Raw genomic sequence first — 15,657 nt, 5'->3', positions numbered from 1 at the left:
CCATGAGTCGTTAATCATGAAGCATACACCCCCGCCCTTCCTCTTCCCAGAGAGGTGTTTATCTTTGTCAGTGATGGAAAAGCCCTGTTGCCGAACCGATTCCAACAACATATCCTGAGAGAGCCATGTTTCCGTAAAACAGAGAATTTTACCATCTCTGAAATCTCTCTGGAAGGCAATTTGTGCTCAAATTTCATCTACCTTGTTGTCAAGAGACTGGACATTGGCGAGTTGTATACTCGGGAGCGGTGGGCGAAGTGCACGTCTACGGAGCCTGACCAGGAGGCCGCTCCGTCTGCCCCTTCTGCAGCACCGTTGTTTTTGGTCGGCTTCTGGGATTAGATCCATTATTATTGTCCTGGGTGATGGTGGAAACAGAGAATCCGCTTCGGGAAAGTCTTATTCCTGGTCATAATGTTGGTAAATTGACGTTGCTCCTCCCCCTCGTGTATCTTCCCGGCTTTATGTAATAAGACTTAAGATTTCCTGGGGAAACAATGTAAGACCAAAGGGAAAACTTTTCTTTATTTCAATTATTGGAGAAGGAGGAGGGGGAGGAGGTTAACTGTAATTGGTGACCAAAGGGATTGCTACACTGTTTCTACAATGATCGGATAAGCACAATTTTAATTTCATCACACCGTGTCAGCAGTTTTAGTCATTGCATCACACTGTACTATTATAATACTGTACCTTCTCCGGTGCTTTAGCCTGTAGGGGCTCTTTTCACCACACTCACCAACAACTAGCTACCACCTTTCATTCAAATTGGCCAATAAAAGTGAGAGGGCCATTTAGCTGTGTAATGAGGAGGTCATGGGAGGTAACATTAGGACCCGTAGTTACTCAGCTAGCCACTCACTGCCAATGGCTCTGGTGATGAAATGTAGTCACAAATGTGTTCTCTGCCTGTAGGCTTTGAATGACTTTGACTTCATTGTGGTAACTGTGGTCATAGACCTTCTATAGTGTAGGATGATGGTTGTCTACACTGTAAAAAATACTCTAGTTGTACTAATTATTGTTAAGTAGCTGGGTCCACAGCCTTTTTTAGTTTACTCAAATTTTCAGTCAGTGTTAGCTTCAAAACGTAGCTCCAATGTGAGAAAATGTAAATGGTGTGTTTGCTGAACTTGTCTCAAATGTTCCTTCAACAATATATATTATTTGGGGATCTTAACAAAAAAAAGGCTGTGCAACTGGTTACACACCAGTCCAGGGACTTCAGAGGAGGACCATCTTACTCAGTGAATTTCATAAAAATAAAAGTCGTGAAACATGAAAAAAGTAATCCTTTGTAGATAAAACTATACTAAATATATTTACATAACTTCAAATAACTGATTAAAACACACTGTTTGGTAATGAAGGTCTACAATAGCCTCAACAGCACCCTCTAGGGTAGCACCATGATTTAGCCGGAGGACAGCTATTGTTCGTCCTCCTTTGGGTACATTGATTTCAATACAAAATCTCGGCAGCTCATGGTTCTCATCCCCTTCCATAGATTTGTACAGTAATTACTTGCAGTAGGAACTCTTATCCAATTCTTGCAGTAGGAACTCTTATCCAGCCAATCAAAGGATCAGATAATTCATCACACACACACATGTGCACACATACTGCCTCACGTGCAGGAAAAACACACACAGTTGGCCTTGATGTTTTAATTTAGTCTTTGATGTCTTTTTCTTTACTTTGTTGTTTTGTTGTTGTTTTCCTTTGTTCTTGTCTTTTTCTGTTTATTTTTATTGGTTATTGGCACGTTGGTAGTTGTTTGTTTGGGTTGTGTGGGTCAGAGGCGGGGGAGATGGGATGGCTCGGAGAAAGGGGATAAAGAGGGAGGTTTCGGGGTGGACAGTGTTGGGGTCTTGGATAGTTGAGTGGCTTCACTGCAGATGGATTGTATGTTTTACATGTTTTATTTGTTTAACAGTTTTGAACAAATGAATTTCTTCAAAAATTAAGGAGAACAGCAGAGAAACAGAGGGAGAGGACTAGCTATATTTTGTTGAATATATTTTTCTTGTGTACATTTTACTTAGCTCATGCAGCTAATTTAGCCTACTCAACCTGACTCGAACAGAGAGGGATGCTATTTTTGTTAGCTAGCTGGTTAAGGCTAGCCAACAATACAACTCTTCCAAGTCAAAGTAAGCTTTTGGTTTTATTAATTTATTGCCACCAGGGTCAGTCTGTGTAACTGCTTGCTGTACACTGCTTGATTGTACTCATTGTTTGGATTTACTAACGCATTAGTTCTAGTTTGTTGACTTTCAATTTAATATGGTGACAATGATGTAGGCAGTTTTATGTGGCTGGTCACAGACAGCTGTTGTGCACTGAAGTCCACAAGCAAAGAGAAAAGGTGAGAACTTAGATGCAAGAAGGAATTATACAATGTGTAACGTGATGATATGTATGTGGCTGCTATGAAAGTGAACTGTGACTTGTGTGTGCAGGTGATTAGTGGTGTATTCATTCGTCCAATTATGTTGCAAAGCGTTTCTTAAACGAAGAGGGACCTACCTGAATTTCCCAATAGAAACACTTGTTGGACAAATGATTACACCCCACATCATCTAGATGCAGGCAAGAAGTGTGCAAGGTGGTATTGAATGTGTCACTGTCTGTCACCTTGGTTACTCCAATTTGTCTCTCGAACTGTGCACCTACGTTATAAACTTTAATTTGTAGGCTAGGTTGTAGCAACTTCATGGTGGCTATAGGGCAATTTGGAGTATCATATAGTAACCTAAACCTATAAATGTTACATTGAGCTGGGTGAATGGAATACGGGTATGAATGACAGTCATCCAATATGCTGTAAATGAAATAAGGCCATACTCATAAAAACAATTGTCCCTGTTAATATTGAATGCCACCTACCGCCACTGTTACACTCACACAGTGTTTTTAACATACAATGTTTTAAACCCTTAAGAGTCGATGCCCACATCCCCACAGGAAATCAAATTAGCATAATTCAAAAATTCACAAAAAAATCTGTCCCTTTTTTTTGCATTGGATGTTCCTCAATTCACAGCATACGCCGATGTCACACTTCAGCATCTGCGATGAAAGGTGACAGAGCTAGAGCAGTGTTTGTCGTCCCAAAAATTGGTCTTCTCAAAACATTGTCTGCAGCGTCCGTACAACTTGGGATACACACTAATATGACCCCTCTGTGGAAAGGTGAGACTCTCAAAAACATATTGTCGCTACATGTACATGTATCGACATTATGTGGTAGGCTTGATTACCAACAATGATGAGACGGCCTACAGGGAGGAGGTGAGGGCCCTCGGAGTGTGGTGTCAGGAAACTAACCTCACACTCAACGTCAACAAAACAAAGGAGATGATTGTGGACTTCAGGAAACAGCAGAGGGAGCACCCCCCTATCCACATCGATGGGACAATATTGGAGAGGGTAGTAAGTTTTAAGTTCCTCGGCATACACATCACGGACAAACTGAATTGGTCCACCCACACAGACAGCGTTGTGAAGAAGGCGCAGCAGCGCCTCTTCAACCTCAGGAGGCTGAAGAAATTTGGCTTGTCACCAAAAGCACTCACAAACTTCTACAGATGCATGATCGAGAGCATCCTGTCGAGCTGGATCACCACCTGGTACGGCAACTGCTCCACCCACAACCGTAAGGCTCTCCGGCGGGTAGTGAGGTCTGCAGAACGCATCACCGGGGGCAAACTACCTGCCCTCCAGGACACCTACACCACCCAATGTCACAGGAAGTGCATAAAGATCATCAAGGACAACAACCACCCAAGCCACTGCCTGTTCACCCCGCTATCATCCAAGAAGGCGATGTCAGTACAGGTGCATCAAAGCAGGGACCGAGAGACTGAAAAACAGCTTCTATTCCAAGGCCATCAGACTGTTAAAGCCACCACTAACTTGTGTGTATTGCACAAAAGGCTAGATTACTCGTTGGTTGTTACTGTATTGTCGGAACTAGAAGCACAAGCCTTTCGCTACACTCACATTAACATCCGCTAACCATGTGTATGTGACCAATACAATTTGATTTGATTTTTGCTCTAGGACGCCCACAGGCCTCATAAGTTGTCTGAAGGTCCCCCGGTATCAGTTGAAAAATGAATGCAAGTACAGTATATGTATATTATGATTTGTTGGGGGGAGGAACTTCCTGTTGTTCCATGTTGTGAATATGTTAGTCAATGCATTTGTATGGGTTAATAACAGTAAGGCCCAAAAAATGTTTTCATCAATTAATGTACAGTTATGTGCTTTGAGTGTGTATGGGCATGGGTGCATGTGTGTGTGTGTGTGTGTGTGTGTTTTCATCCGGTATGTTTGTGTGCGTGCATGTGGTCTCTCTCATTAATCGAGTCCATTGTTAATCAGTATGCGAGGTGGGAGGTGGCTCCCTGTTTTCCGTCTTGGTTGGCTTATTATTTATTTGTGGTATTTGACACACCGTCTCCGATTCACAAATGCACACACACACACACACACACACACACACACTTGGCTATCAGTTGGCCCCGCTGACATAAAGGATGTGGGGGGGGGGGGGGGGGTTTGAGAGCTAAGCGCTCACTTAATTAACCCAAACACAGCTGCATTCTGGCAGATATGAGTGGTTATAAAGTGGAGAGGTGGATAGAGGTAGTATGTAGAGAGAAAGGGAATAGGGAGGCAGAGAGACGGGGAGAGGCAGAGAGACGGGGAGAGAGAAAAGCAGTGAGAGAGAGAGAGGGCAGTACCCTGTCTAGTTTCTCTGTACCTCCTCGGGGTTACAGGATGTTGATTTTGATCGACACCCCAAAGTCACGGTCCACAACGCAGAAGTCCTATTCGGATTCTAACTGTCGGACGTTGTTGTCGTGAAACAGGTCGTAGTGCTGCATGGTTGTTGTAGTGCCCCTGCTTATAAAGGTGACCGAACCAGTCCAGAGCTGAGTATGGAGGTGCGTAGAGGGTTAGCGGTTTGAGGTTGAAGTTCCACCTAAAAAATACATGTAAAAAGGAGAACCCCACACTCTAAAAGCTCAGATGCAATAATTGTTTCGACAGCCCCGACTTGCATCCAACCAGCCATGTCGTCGTGGCTATATGAAACTTACGCGATATAGAAACACTTACATGATCTAGCCATGGCGTTTCCATGGTAACATCCAAGTTCTCCAGAGGCTCTTCAGCATGTGTGCCTTTGTCTTGGTGTCTTCGATTAGTGTGTGGAAATCCTGCTGCTGCATGTGTGTTTGTTCCCGTTGACACCTTTATGTAATGATCAATAGCCTGGAGAAAAAGAGAAACTACAGATGGAAAAAGGATGGAAAAAGGACATTTGGTCAGTAGAAAAACTATGTCCTTTAAGTCAACCATACTGTATATAGTATACTATGTTTGTTTTGAGAGTTACCGGTAATGGTGAGGAGAAATGTATTCACTAATTCAATGTATTCACTGATAATGGTTATCTCCCCCTACTTCCTCAAATGTCAGGGAATAACTTTCTCTTTGCTTTGCCTCATGGGTAGCATTTGTGTTTTTCATCTAAAGGTAATAATAACGAATGAGGGAGGCCCTTGGAGCCTGGTTGTCATTTTTCCCTTTTCACCAATGTTTTATCTCGGCACAGAAATGGCATATTATAGGCCCAGCACAGGGAGTTATTTCATCTCTAATTTTCACATTGATGGCAATTTCATTTGATTGGATTTATGCTATACATTCGCTTTACCAATCTGCAGGAAAGGGAAGTTGGAGGGAGGAGAAGGGGGACGTCTTACCACCTATAACTTGCCACCCATCCAATCACTTCCGAGCTTGGATGGGTGCTACATATTGGAAGTGGATCACAAAATGTTCTCCAATGCAATTTAAGCATAAAAAAAGCACTATTTAACCAAATACCTTTGGCCCCTTTCTCAAGAGGTAGGCCTTTTCTTTAGCTTTTACTTCTCCCTTCACATATTCGGTTTTGGCCCTCAATTTGGCAAGCGTTGCTGTCTGTCCACACGGAAACAAGTGTACTTTCTCTTAATAATTCGTAGGGTTAGTGTGTTGTCGGCCACTTGGTCCGCTCTACCCTACGTGAAATACTCTGAGAATATAGAAGTACTGTAGCCATATTTGCAATCCATAGTGCACCTATGGAAGAGGTTAGTCTACGTTATTACCAAGACCACCGCCGTCTGCAACATATATCATGGTGGGATAAAGTGTGAAACGAGTGAATGAATGACGGATGTGTAAAAACTGGGGAGGAGAAGAGGAAATATGGTGCTATTTAGGATCCACTCCAAAACTCATACATAATTGAGTTAGTATGTGGCACCAGAAGTAATGGTGCCGTCTTAGTAGTATCCAACATGACACCAGAGCAGAAACACTATATGAATCATTCTTAAGACGGGTAGAGTACCAACGCGTAACACATAGCCTACTGTCCTGCTGTACAAGCCAGTGTCATTACTCTTTTACATCACCATGAAGTTCATTAAAGGCGGATTATTTAAAGGCATTAAAAGCACTTTTGTGCAATCAGAGTTAAATAGGATTGGTAGTGGGAATGTCATGTACACATGTCACATGGTGTTTCATCTCCAGTTCACTCTGTTGTAATCAAAGTAATGTCACACTGGCAGGTACAGTGCATTTGGAAAGTATTCAGACCCCTTAACCTTTTCCACATTTTACAGCCATTTTCTAAAATGTATTACATCTCCCCCCACCCTCATTAATCTACACACAATACCCCATAATGACAGAGAAAAACAGGTTTATTAAATATATGTAAATATCACATTTACATATGTATTCAGACCATTTACTCAGTACTTCCTTGAAGCACCTTTGGCAGCGATTACAGCCTTGAGTCTTCTTCTGCAAGCATTGTACACCTGTATTTGGGGAATTTCTCAGATTTTTCTCTGCAGATCCTCTCAAGCTCTGTCAGGTTGGATGGGGAACGTAGCTGCACAGCTATGTTCAGGTCTCTCCAGAGATGTTCGATCGGGTTCAAGTCCGGGGTCTGGCTGCGCAACTTGTTCCAAAGCCATTCCTGTGTTGTCTTGGCTGTGTGCTTAGGGTCGTTGTCCTGTTGGAAGGTGAACCTTCGCCTCAGTCAGAGGTCCTGATTGCTCTGGAGCAGATTTTAATCGAGGATCTTTCTGTACTTTGCACTGTTCATCTTTCCCTCGATCCTGACTGGTCTTCCAGTCCCTGCTGCTGAAAACCATCCCCCCAGCATGATGCTGCCACCACCGTGCTTCACCCTAGGGATGGTGCCAGGTTTCCTCCGGACATGACGCTTGGCATTCAAGTCAAGGCTCTGCCTTGCAATGAGTGAAATGAATCCATCATGATTTGCCCTGGACTTCCACTGCCGACCTCGTTATCAACAAAACGAAGGACCTTCCCATTTTGCCCCAGATGTGTTTGTTATATATTTTTCTACCATCTCTCACTTTCCTGGCACTATGTCATGTTCTCCCTTGGGAATTATTCCCCATGCCTCTTTCTCTTGTCTGTCTGCTTTCCCTACTACATTAGAGTTGTATGCAATAGTTAAGCATGGTGTCAAACACAAAGAGTAGTTCTGCCTTTCTCAAATCTAACGTGCCTTGTAGTGACATGGGTCGACCTGTGATGACCTCAAACGGATTCAACCCTGTGGTTTTGTTATGAGTTTGCAACCTACAGCCATCCATTCCCACACTTAATCTCTTGGTGCATTGCTTTGCATGTTTCTAATGCGTTTCAATGTATCCAAGGTGTATTTCCTAATCAGTTTAGGTGGCAGAGGTGTTCGCTTGGCAGCCGAATTGTGAGCTCTGTCAGCCAAGTCATTACCTTTACCCTTATCTGTAAAGCTTTTTCCATGTGTTTTCATTTTCAAAATTGCAACTTGTTTAGGCAACCGGAGAGCATTCAGTAGAGCCATCACCTCTCGTCCATTCTTCACAGGAGCTTCCAGTGATGTCATGGGTAACGCCGAAAGCATACTTTGAGTCTGTGAAGATATCAGCCGTTTTTCCTTCAGCCTGTTTGCATGCTTCTGTCAAAGCCACCAATTTGGCCACCTGTGCTGATATACCTGCAGGTAACATGCCTGTCACTATCACATTGTCCATTGTAGCAACTACCCAGCCTGCCTTCCTCTCACCCCCCTCCACAATGCTTGGACCGTTTGTGTATAAGATAAACTCAGGGTTTCCAATGGATTACTTTTAGTGAACCCATCAGAGAGCTGATCCAAAACTGTTTAGGGATTTTTATGAATAATGACTAAATTATGTATACATTTCAATCAGAACTATGACTAAACAGAATACTACTATGCTACTTGTATGAATCTTATTATATATCATAAAACTGAATGTAATGTGTGTAGTTTTTGTCTAGAAGGACTGTCTGTTCCTTGTTAGAAACAAATGGAGTTATCGTCAGACTGGCTAGAATGCTGTGTTCCTTACTGGACATCTTATCTCTACACCGGGAGAGGAGAGACCTTGGGCTTGTAGTAAATTATTTAACAGGTGGTGGACGATGTGGGAAGGCTTGTGAACTATACTGCCATTGTATCGGAGTGGAGGAGGGACAGTTTAAAACCTATGACGTCATTTTTTGTTTATAACCTGTTGTAAATTGTACCATGATCAGTACTCTCGAGAATAAACGCTATTGATAGATTTTGAGACGGGTATCTGTCTATTTTATGCAAATAAGTATCTTACAAATTCTTAGAGATGGGCAGAGTGTTAACTGAATTGGTTGATAATCATATAGGAATCTAATTCCTTTAACAAAAACCAACTCACAACTGTTGTGTTCAAGTAATGTGGTATCTGGAGGAAGCATCAGAGTAGCTGGGTTACACGGTGTGCCACATTGTATGATGGTGTTAGGAGCCTCCAACACCATTGATGACTTGTTCCAACGAGCAGCTCTGACCTGTGCAGCTCATTTCCTTGTTAAAAGAGTATGAAGAGCATGAGGACCCTTGGTGGTAAGATGTTGGTCGAGAACAAACAATGCCACCGTCAACACAGCGTCCAGTTCCTTCAAATAGTAGTCTACAGGTTTCTGACAATCACCATGGTTTTGTGGCAGCACTGAGGTCATGCAGCCGTCTTTATCAGCCAAAATGAGGGTGAACGGTTGGCCGGAATGCCAAAAGCCGGCACTGATGACAGAGCTAGTTTAAGCTTGCCAAAAGCCTCTTTCTGTTCTTCCATGAAGGCTACAGAGTCTTTTGAATCAGGGTCTTCCTTCAGGAGGTCGTTAAGGGGTTGTGCAATACTGGCAAAGGAGTCCACCCAGCATCTGTTGTAGTTGCACAAGCCCATGAAAGAGCGAAGTTCTTAAAACGTAGTGGGCTCCTTGGCAGCTTGTCTGGCAACAGTACAATTTTGTGTTCTTTCTCTTTTTCCCTATGAGACCAGTTGACCGAGGTAGATAACCTGTGATTGCATGAGTTGGGCCTCATCAGGGCTAGCTTTATGTCCTTTGGCATGCAAGTGGTCTAACAGTGATTTTAGATCCTTGGCATGTGTTGCCTCATCTTCTGACACCAACAATATACCATCAACATATTGTATGACAACATATGACATCAGAGGGAGATCTTGGATATTTTGCCGCAATGTCTGATGGTAAATCGAAGGACTATTGTGAAGGCCCATAGAAGTCCTAGTCCTCTGATACTGTTGACCACCCACAGAAAAAGCAAGCCATGGATGGATCTCTGGATGTACGATCAACTAAAGGTTTTGAGATTATGCTGCGGGATTTAGAGGTAATTTGTGGTTTAGTACGGTACCCTGCATCACTGCTTCATTGCTCCAGACCACCTCAAGGGGGAGTTAGAGCACTGATTATGTTGTTGGGACCCAAGGCGCTAATGTGTCTCTGACAATGAATGGGCGACAAATCAAATTGAAACTGAAAATTGTGCACAACTTCAAAATTGAATTTCAGTGAACTGAATGAAGAAGGTGGATGAACTTAGAACAATAGTGTAAGAATTCATATTCCTCTGTCCAGCACGCACACACCAAGACAAATACACATATTTTTTTTTGGTTTCCACTCGTCAGTATTACTTACTTAACTGTTGTTACACTAAGGTCTGTATTCTAAGAGAAACAAAAATGTTCAATTATATTCCATGATATAGATATGCCTAGCTCCACTCATATTCCCCAGGCGCTTCTGTAACCGTAATAGCCTTCGTTTCATGCATGTTAACATTAGAAGCCTCCTCCCTAAGTTTGTTCTATTCACTGCTTTAGCACACTCGGCCAACCCGGATGTTCTAGCTGTGTCTGAATCCTGGCTTAGGAAGACCACCAAAAATTCTGAAATTTTAATTCCAAACTACAACATTTTCAGACAAGATAGAACTGCCAAAGTGGGCGGTGTTGCAATCTACTGCAAAGATAGCCTGCAGAGTTCTGTCCTACTATCCAGGTCTGTACCCAAACAATTTGAACTTCTACTTTTAAAAATCCACCTCTCTAAAAACAAGTCACTCACCGTTGCCGCCTGCTATAGACCACCCTCTCTGCCCCCAGCTGTGCTCTGGACACCATATGTGAACTGATTGCCCTCCATCTATCTTCAGAGCTCGTGCTGCTAGGCGACCTAAACTGGAACATGCTTAACACCCCAGCTATCCTACAATCAAAACTTGACGCCCTCAATCTCACACAAATGATCAATGAACCTACCAGGTACCTCCCCAAAGCCTTAAACACGGGCACCCTCATAGATATCATCCTAACCAACTTGCGCTCTAAATACACCTCTGCTGTCTTCAACCAAGATCTCAGCGATCACTGCCTCATTGCCTGCATCCGTAATGGGTCAGCGGTCAAACGACCTCCACTCATCACTGTAAAACGCTCCCTGAAACACTTCAGCGAGCAGGCCTTTCTAATCGACCTGGCCGGGGGTATCCTGTAAGGATATTGATTTCATCCCGTCAGTAGAGGATGCCTGGATATTTTTTTTAAATGCCTTCCTAACCATCTTAAATCAACATGCCCCATTCAAGAAATTTAGAACCAGGAACAGATATAGCCCTTGATTCTCCCCAGAACTGACTGCCCTTAACCAACACCATAACATCCTATGGCGTTCTGCATGAGTATCGAATAGCCCCCGTGATATGCAGCTGTTCAGGGAAGCTAGAAACCATTATACACAGGCAGTTAGAAAAGCCAAGGCTAGCTTTTTCAAGCAGAAATGTGCTTCCTGCAACACTAACTCAAAAACGTTCTGGGACACTGTAAAGTCCATGGAGAATAAGAACACCTCCTCCCAGCTGCCCACTGCACTGAAGATAGGAAACACTGTCACCACTGGTAAATCCACCATAATTGAGAATTTCAATAAGCATTTTTCTACGGCTGGCCATGCTTTCCACCTGGCTACTCCTACCCCGGGTCAACAGCACCCCCCCCCCCACAGCAACTCGCCCAAGCCTTCCCCATTTCTCCTTCTCCCAAATCCGTTCAGCTGATGTTCTAAAAGAGCTGCAAAATCTGGACCCCTACAAATCATCCGGGCTAGACAATCTGGACCCTTTCTTTCTAAAATTATCTGCCGAAATTGTTGCCACCCCTATTACTAGCCTGTTCAACCTCTCTTTCGTGTCGTCTGAGATTCCCAAAGATTGGAAAGCAGCTGCGATCATCCCCCTCTTCAAAGGGGGACACACTCTTGACCCAAACTGCTACAGATCTATATCTATCCTACCATGCCTTTCTAAGGTCTTCGAAAGCCAAGTCAACAAACAGATTACCGACCATTTCAAATCTCACCATACCTTCTCTGCTATGCAATCTAGTTTCAGAGCTGGTCATGGGTGCACCTCAGCCACGCTCAACGTCCTAAACGATATCTTAACCGCCATCGATAAGAAACATTACTGTGCAGCCGTATTCATTGATCGGGCCAAGGCTTTTGACTCTGTCAATGACCACATCCTCATCGGCAGACTCGACAGCCTTGGTTTCTCAAATGATTGCCTCACCTGGTTCACCAACTACTTCTCTGATAGAGTTTAGTGTGTCAAATCGGAGGGTCTGCTGTCCGGACCTCTGGCAGTCTCTATGGGGTGCCACAGGGTTCAATTCTTGGACCTACTCTCTAATCTGTATACATCAATGAGGTCGCTCTTGCTGCTGGTGAGTCTCTGATCCACCTCTACGCAGACGACACCATTCTGTATAGTTCTGGCCCTTCTTTGGACACTGTGTTAACAACCCTCCAGGCAAGCTACAATGCCATACAACTCTCCTTCCGTGGCCTCCAATTGCTCTTAAATACAAGTAAAACTAAATGCATGCTCTTCAACCCATCGCTACCTGCACCTACCCGCCTGTCCAACATCACTACTCTGGACGGCTCTGACTTAGAATACGTGGACAACTACAAATACTTAGGTTTCTGGTTAGACTGTAAACTCTCCTTCCAGACCCATATCAAACATCTCCAATCCAAAGTTAAATCTAGAATTGGCTTCCTATTTCGCAACAAAGCATCCTTCACTCATGCTGCCAAACATACCCTTGTAAAACTGACCATCCTACCAATCCTCGACTTTGGCGATGTCATTTACAAAATAGCCTCCAATACCCTACTCAACAAATTGGATGCAGTCTATCATGGTGAAATCCGTTTTGTCACCAAAGCCCCATATGCTACCCACCATTGCGACCTGTACGCTCTCGTTGGCTGGCCCTCGCTTCATACTCATCGCCAAACCCACTGGCTCCATGTCATCTACAAGACCCTGCTAGGTAAAGTCCCCCCTTATCTCAGTTCGCTGGTCACCATAGCATCTCCCACCTGTAGCACACGCTCCAGCAGGTATATCTCTCTAGTCACCCCCAAAACCAATTCTTTCTTTGGCTGCCTCTCCTTCCAGGTCTCTGCTGCCAATGACTGGAACGAACTACAAAAATCTCTGAAACTGGAAACACTTTACTGCACCTGTACATAGCCCACCTATAATTTAGGCCAAACAACTACCTCTTTCCCTACTGTATTTAGTTAATTTTGCTCCTTTGCACCCCATTATTTTTATTTCTACTTTGTACATTCTTCCAATGCAAATCTACCATTCCAGTGTTTTACTTGCTATATTGTATTTACTTTGCCACCATGGCCTTTTTTTGCCTTTACTTCTCTTATCTCCCCTTATTTGCTCACATCATATATAGACTTGTTTATATTGTATTATTGACTGTATGTTTGTTTTACTCCATGTGTAACTCTGTGTCGTTGTATGGGTCGAACTGCTTTGCTTTATCTTGGCCAGGTCACAATTGTAAATGAGAACTTGTTCTCAACTCGCCTACCTGGTTAAATAAAGGTGAAAGAAATCAAAATATTCCTAAAATGCATGTGTTGACTGAATGTAAGCAAATGATGTCTGCTAAATAATCAAGTTGATGACGCGGTCATCAATCTGAGTGACTCACTCATTCATGGCTTTGGATCAAAGTAAATAAGTGCCAACATTCTTTCTGATAGTCTTTAATAAAGAAATATTTTGGTTATCCTGACCTGGACACCCTGTATTATAATAGCCCATTATGGACTATTAGCAGGACAATAGACTCTTGACAACACCTCTAAGTAGTTTGATTCTTTATGCAAGACAATTTATCAGCATTAAAAACGCTGTGGATGGGGCCTCCCGAGTGGCGCAGCAGTCTAAGACACTGCATTGACGAGGAGACCCATGTGGCAATGCACAATTGGCCAGTGTCGTCCGGGTTAGGGGAGGGTTTGGTCGGCTGGGATGTCCTTAGGCACGGTGAGATTTTGGCTTCTCGTCCTCCAAAAACAGAAATATTTTAGCCTTTAGAAATATTATTTGGACCTTTAATTCAGATTACAATCCCTCACTTTCGCATGGTTCCACAGAATACCAACTGGGATGGATCACGAGGCAAATGTGACTTCTTCATCAACATCTTTATGCTTTCGTTAATAAAATAATAATACAAATACTCTCGCCAGCTTTGATCCGTGCCTGACCTGCAGGATGCACATTTCTTTGTTTGTCAGAAGAATCACTGGGTCGAAACTAAAGAACAATACAAAACAAGAGAGCAGACATGGTAATGGTAAACAGAATGGCGCAGTGGTCTTAGGCACTGCATCTCAGTGCAAGTGGCATCACTATAGTCCCCGATTTGAATCCTGGCTGTATCACATCCGGCCGTGATTGGGAGTCCGATAGGGCGGCGCACAATTGGCCCAGCGTCATCTGGGTTTTGCTGGGGTAGGCAGTCATTGTAAATAAGAATTTGTTCTTAACTGATTTGCCTAATTGAATATAGGTTCAGTCATTTTTCGTTGCAAGTTTGTAATGTGTTTTGTTTGTAAATTGTTTTGTAAATATTAATTTACATTTGTGGTGCCACTAAATAAACAATGAAGACATTAACTTAACTTTTTGGTTTCTACTTGATCAGAACAAGCTGGAACTTAACTGTAGCATATTACTTACTAAAACTGTTGTAATAGTAAGGTTTTCTAAGAGAAAGTAAAATGACCTAGATGCCATGCACAGTATTATAGTCTCTAAAAGGAAAACTATTTCCATCGTCTCTTCTGCACGTCCTTCTCCTTTCATAATACATCCTTTCTTAAAGCGATAATTATTATTAGACATTCTCACAGTGCACAATTGTAAATCCCAAACTCTACATGTAATTGGAAAGGTAAATACAAAATTATTTGTGACATTGTGGTTACAATAAAGAATGTCAACAAGATGCTGTTTTTTTTCTGTACAGTAGTGATGTACAGCTGGAGGCATTTTGAAAACAGGTTTTCACTAGTATTGTAGCAGGTGTAGCCCATCATGAAAACATTTTTTCCTATTAGCAGGACAATAGACTCTTCATAGCCCGGCTACTGTATGTGTGAAAATCCTCAAGATCTCATGCTACCAACCGCAAAATGTCGGAGAGCCATATAGATTGCAAAATAGTTGGGAAGAAATTCCATAGCACATGGTTTATGAATTGACACGCAACTGTCCATTGCCCAGCTGGTGTAGGTGTGAAAATCCCCCAGTTTCGTTTGGGAGAAGATTTGTTTTTATTTAGCCTAAAAGCTAACATTAGGTACAATAGTAGAAATATGTAAATAGGCCTAAACATATCAAACTATTGCTATAATACTACCTTGAAAGAAATGATGTGGTCCCATAATCATCTCTCTGGCATAGAGTCCAGCATATCGCTTGATGATTTCCATGATACCTGAATATAAATAAGTGCCAACGTTCTTTCTGATATTCTTTAATAAAGAAATTGTTCGAAAGTGCAGCCATGATACCTGAAAAAAGGAGGCAACAGTGAATTATTGTGGAACACATAGCTGTCCGTGAGATGTAGGCTACAATATTTTATGTGCCTTTTGCTTTGTAAATAGCTAAACTTACCACCAAAAATAAAATATGGGCCTAGTCACTGGCAAAAAAAATTCCCCTCAAACATGGAGATTGAGGGGATGCTTGGGACTCTGCTTACTTGATCTTCTTACTTTTTTCTGTAGCAATTTTGATAGCCTTTGCCGTGCGCATCTTCATCCATTAGTGAGTCAATCGCTTGAATAGTCTTGCTGGAAATGGAATAC

This window comes from Oncorhynchus gorbuscha, linkage group LG20 (assembly GCF_021184085.1).
Source record: "Oncorhynchus gorbuscha isolate QuinsamMale2020 ecotype Even-year linkage group LG20, OgorEven_v1.0, whole genome shotgun sequence".
In the NCBI taxonomy this organism is placed as follows: Eukaryota; Metazoa; Chordata; class Actinopteri; order Salmoniformes; family Salmonidae; genus Oncorhynchus; species Oncorhynchus gorbuscha.
Note: the sequence above shows the minus strand (reverse complement) of the source record.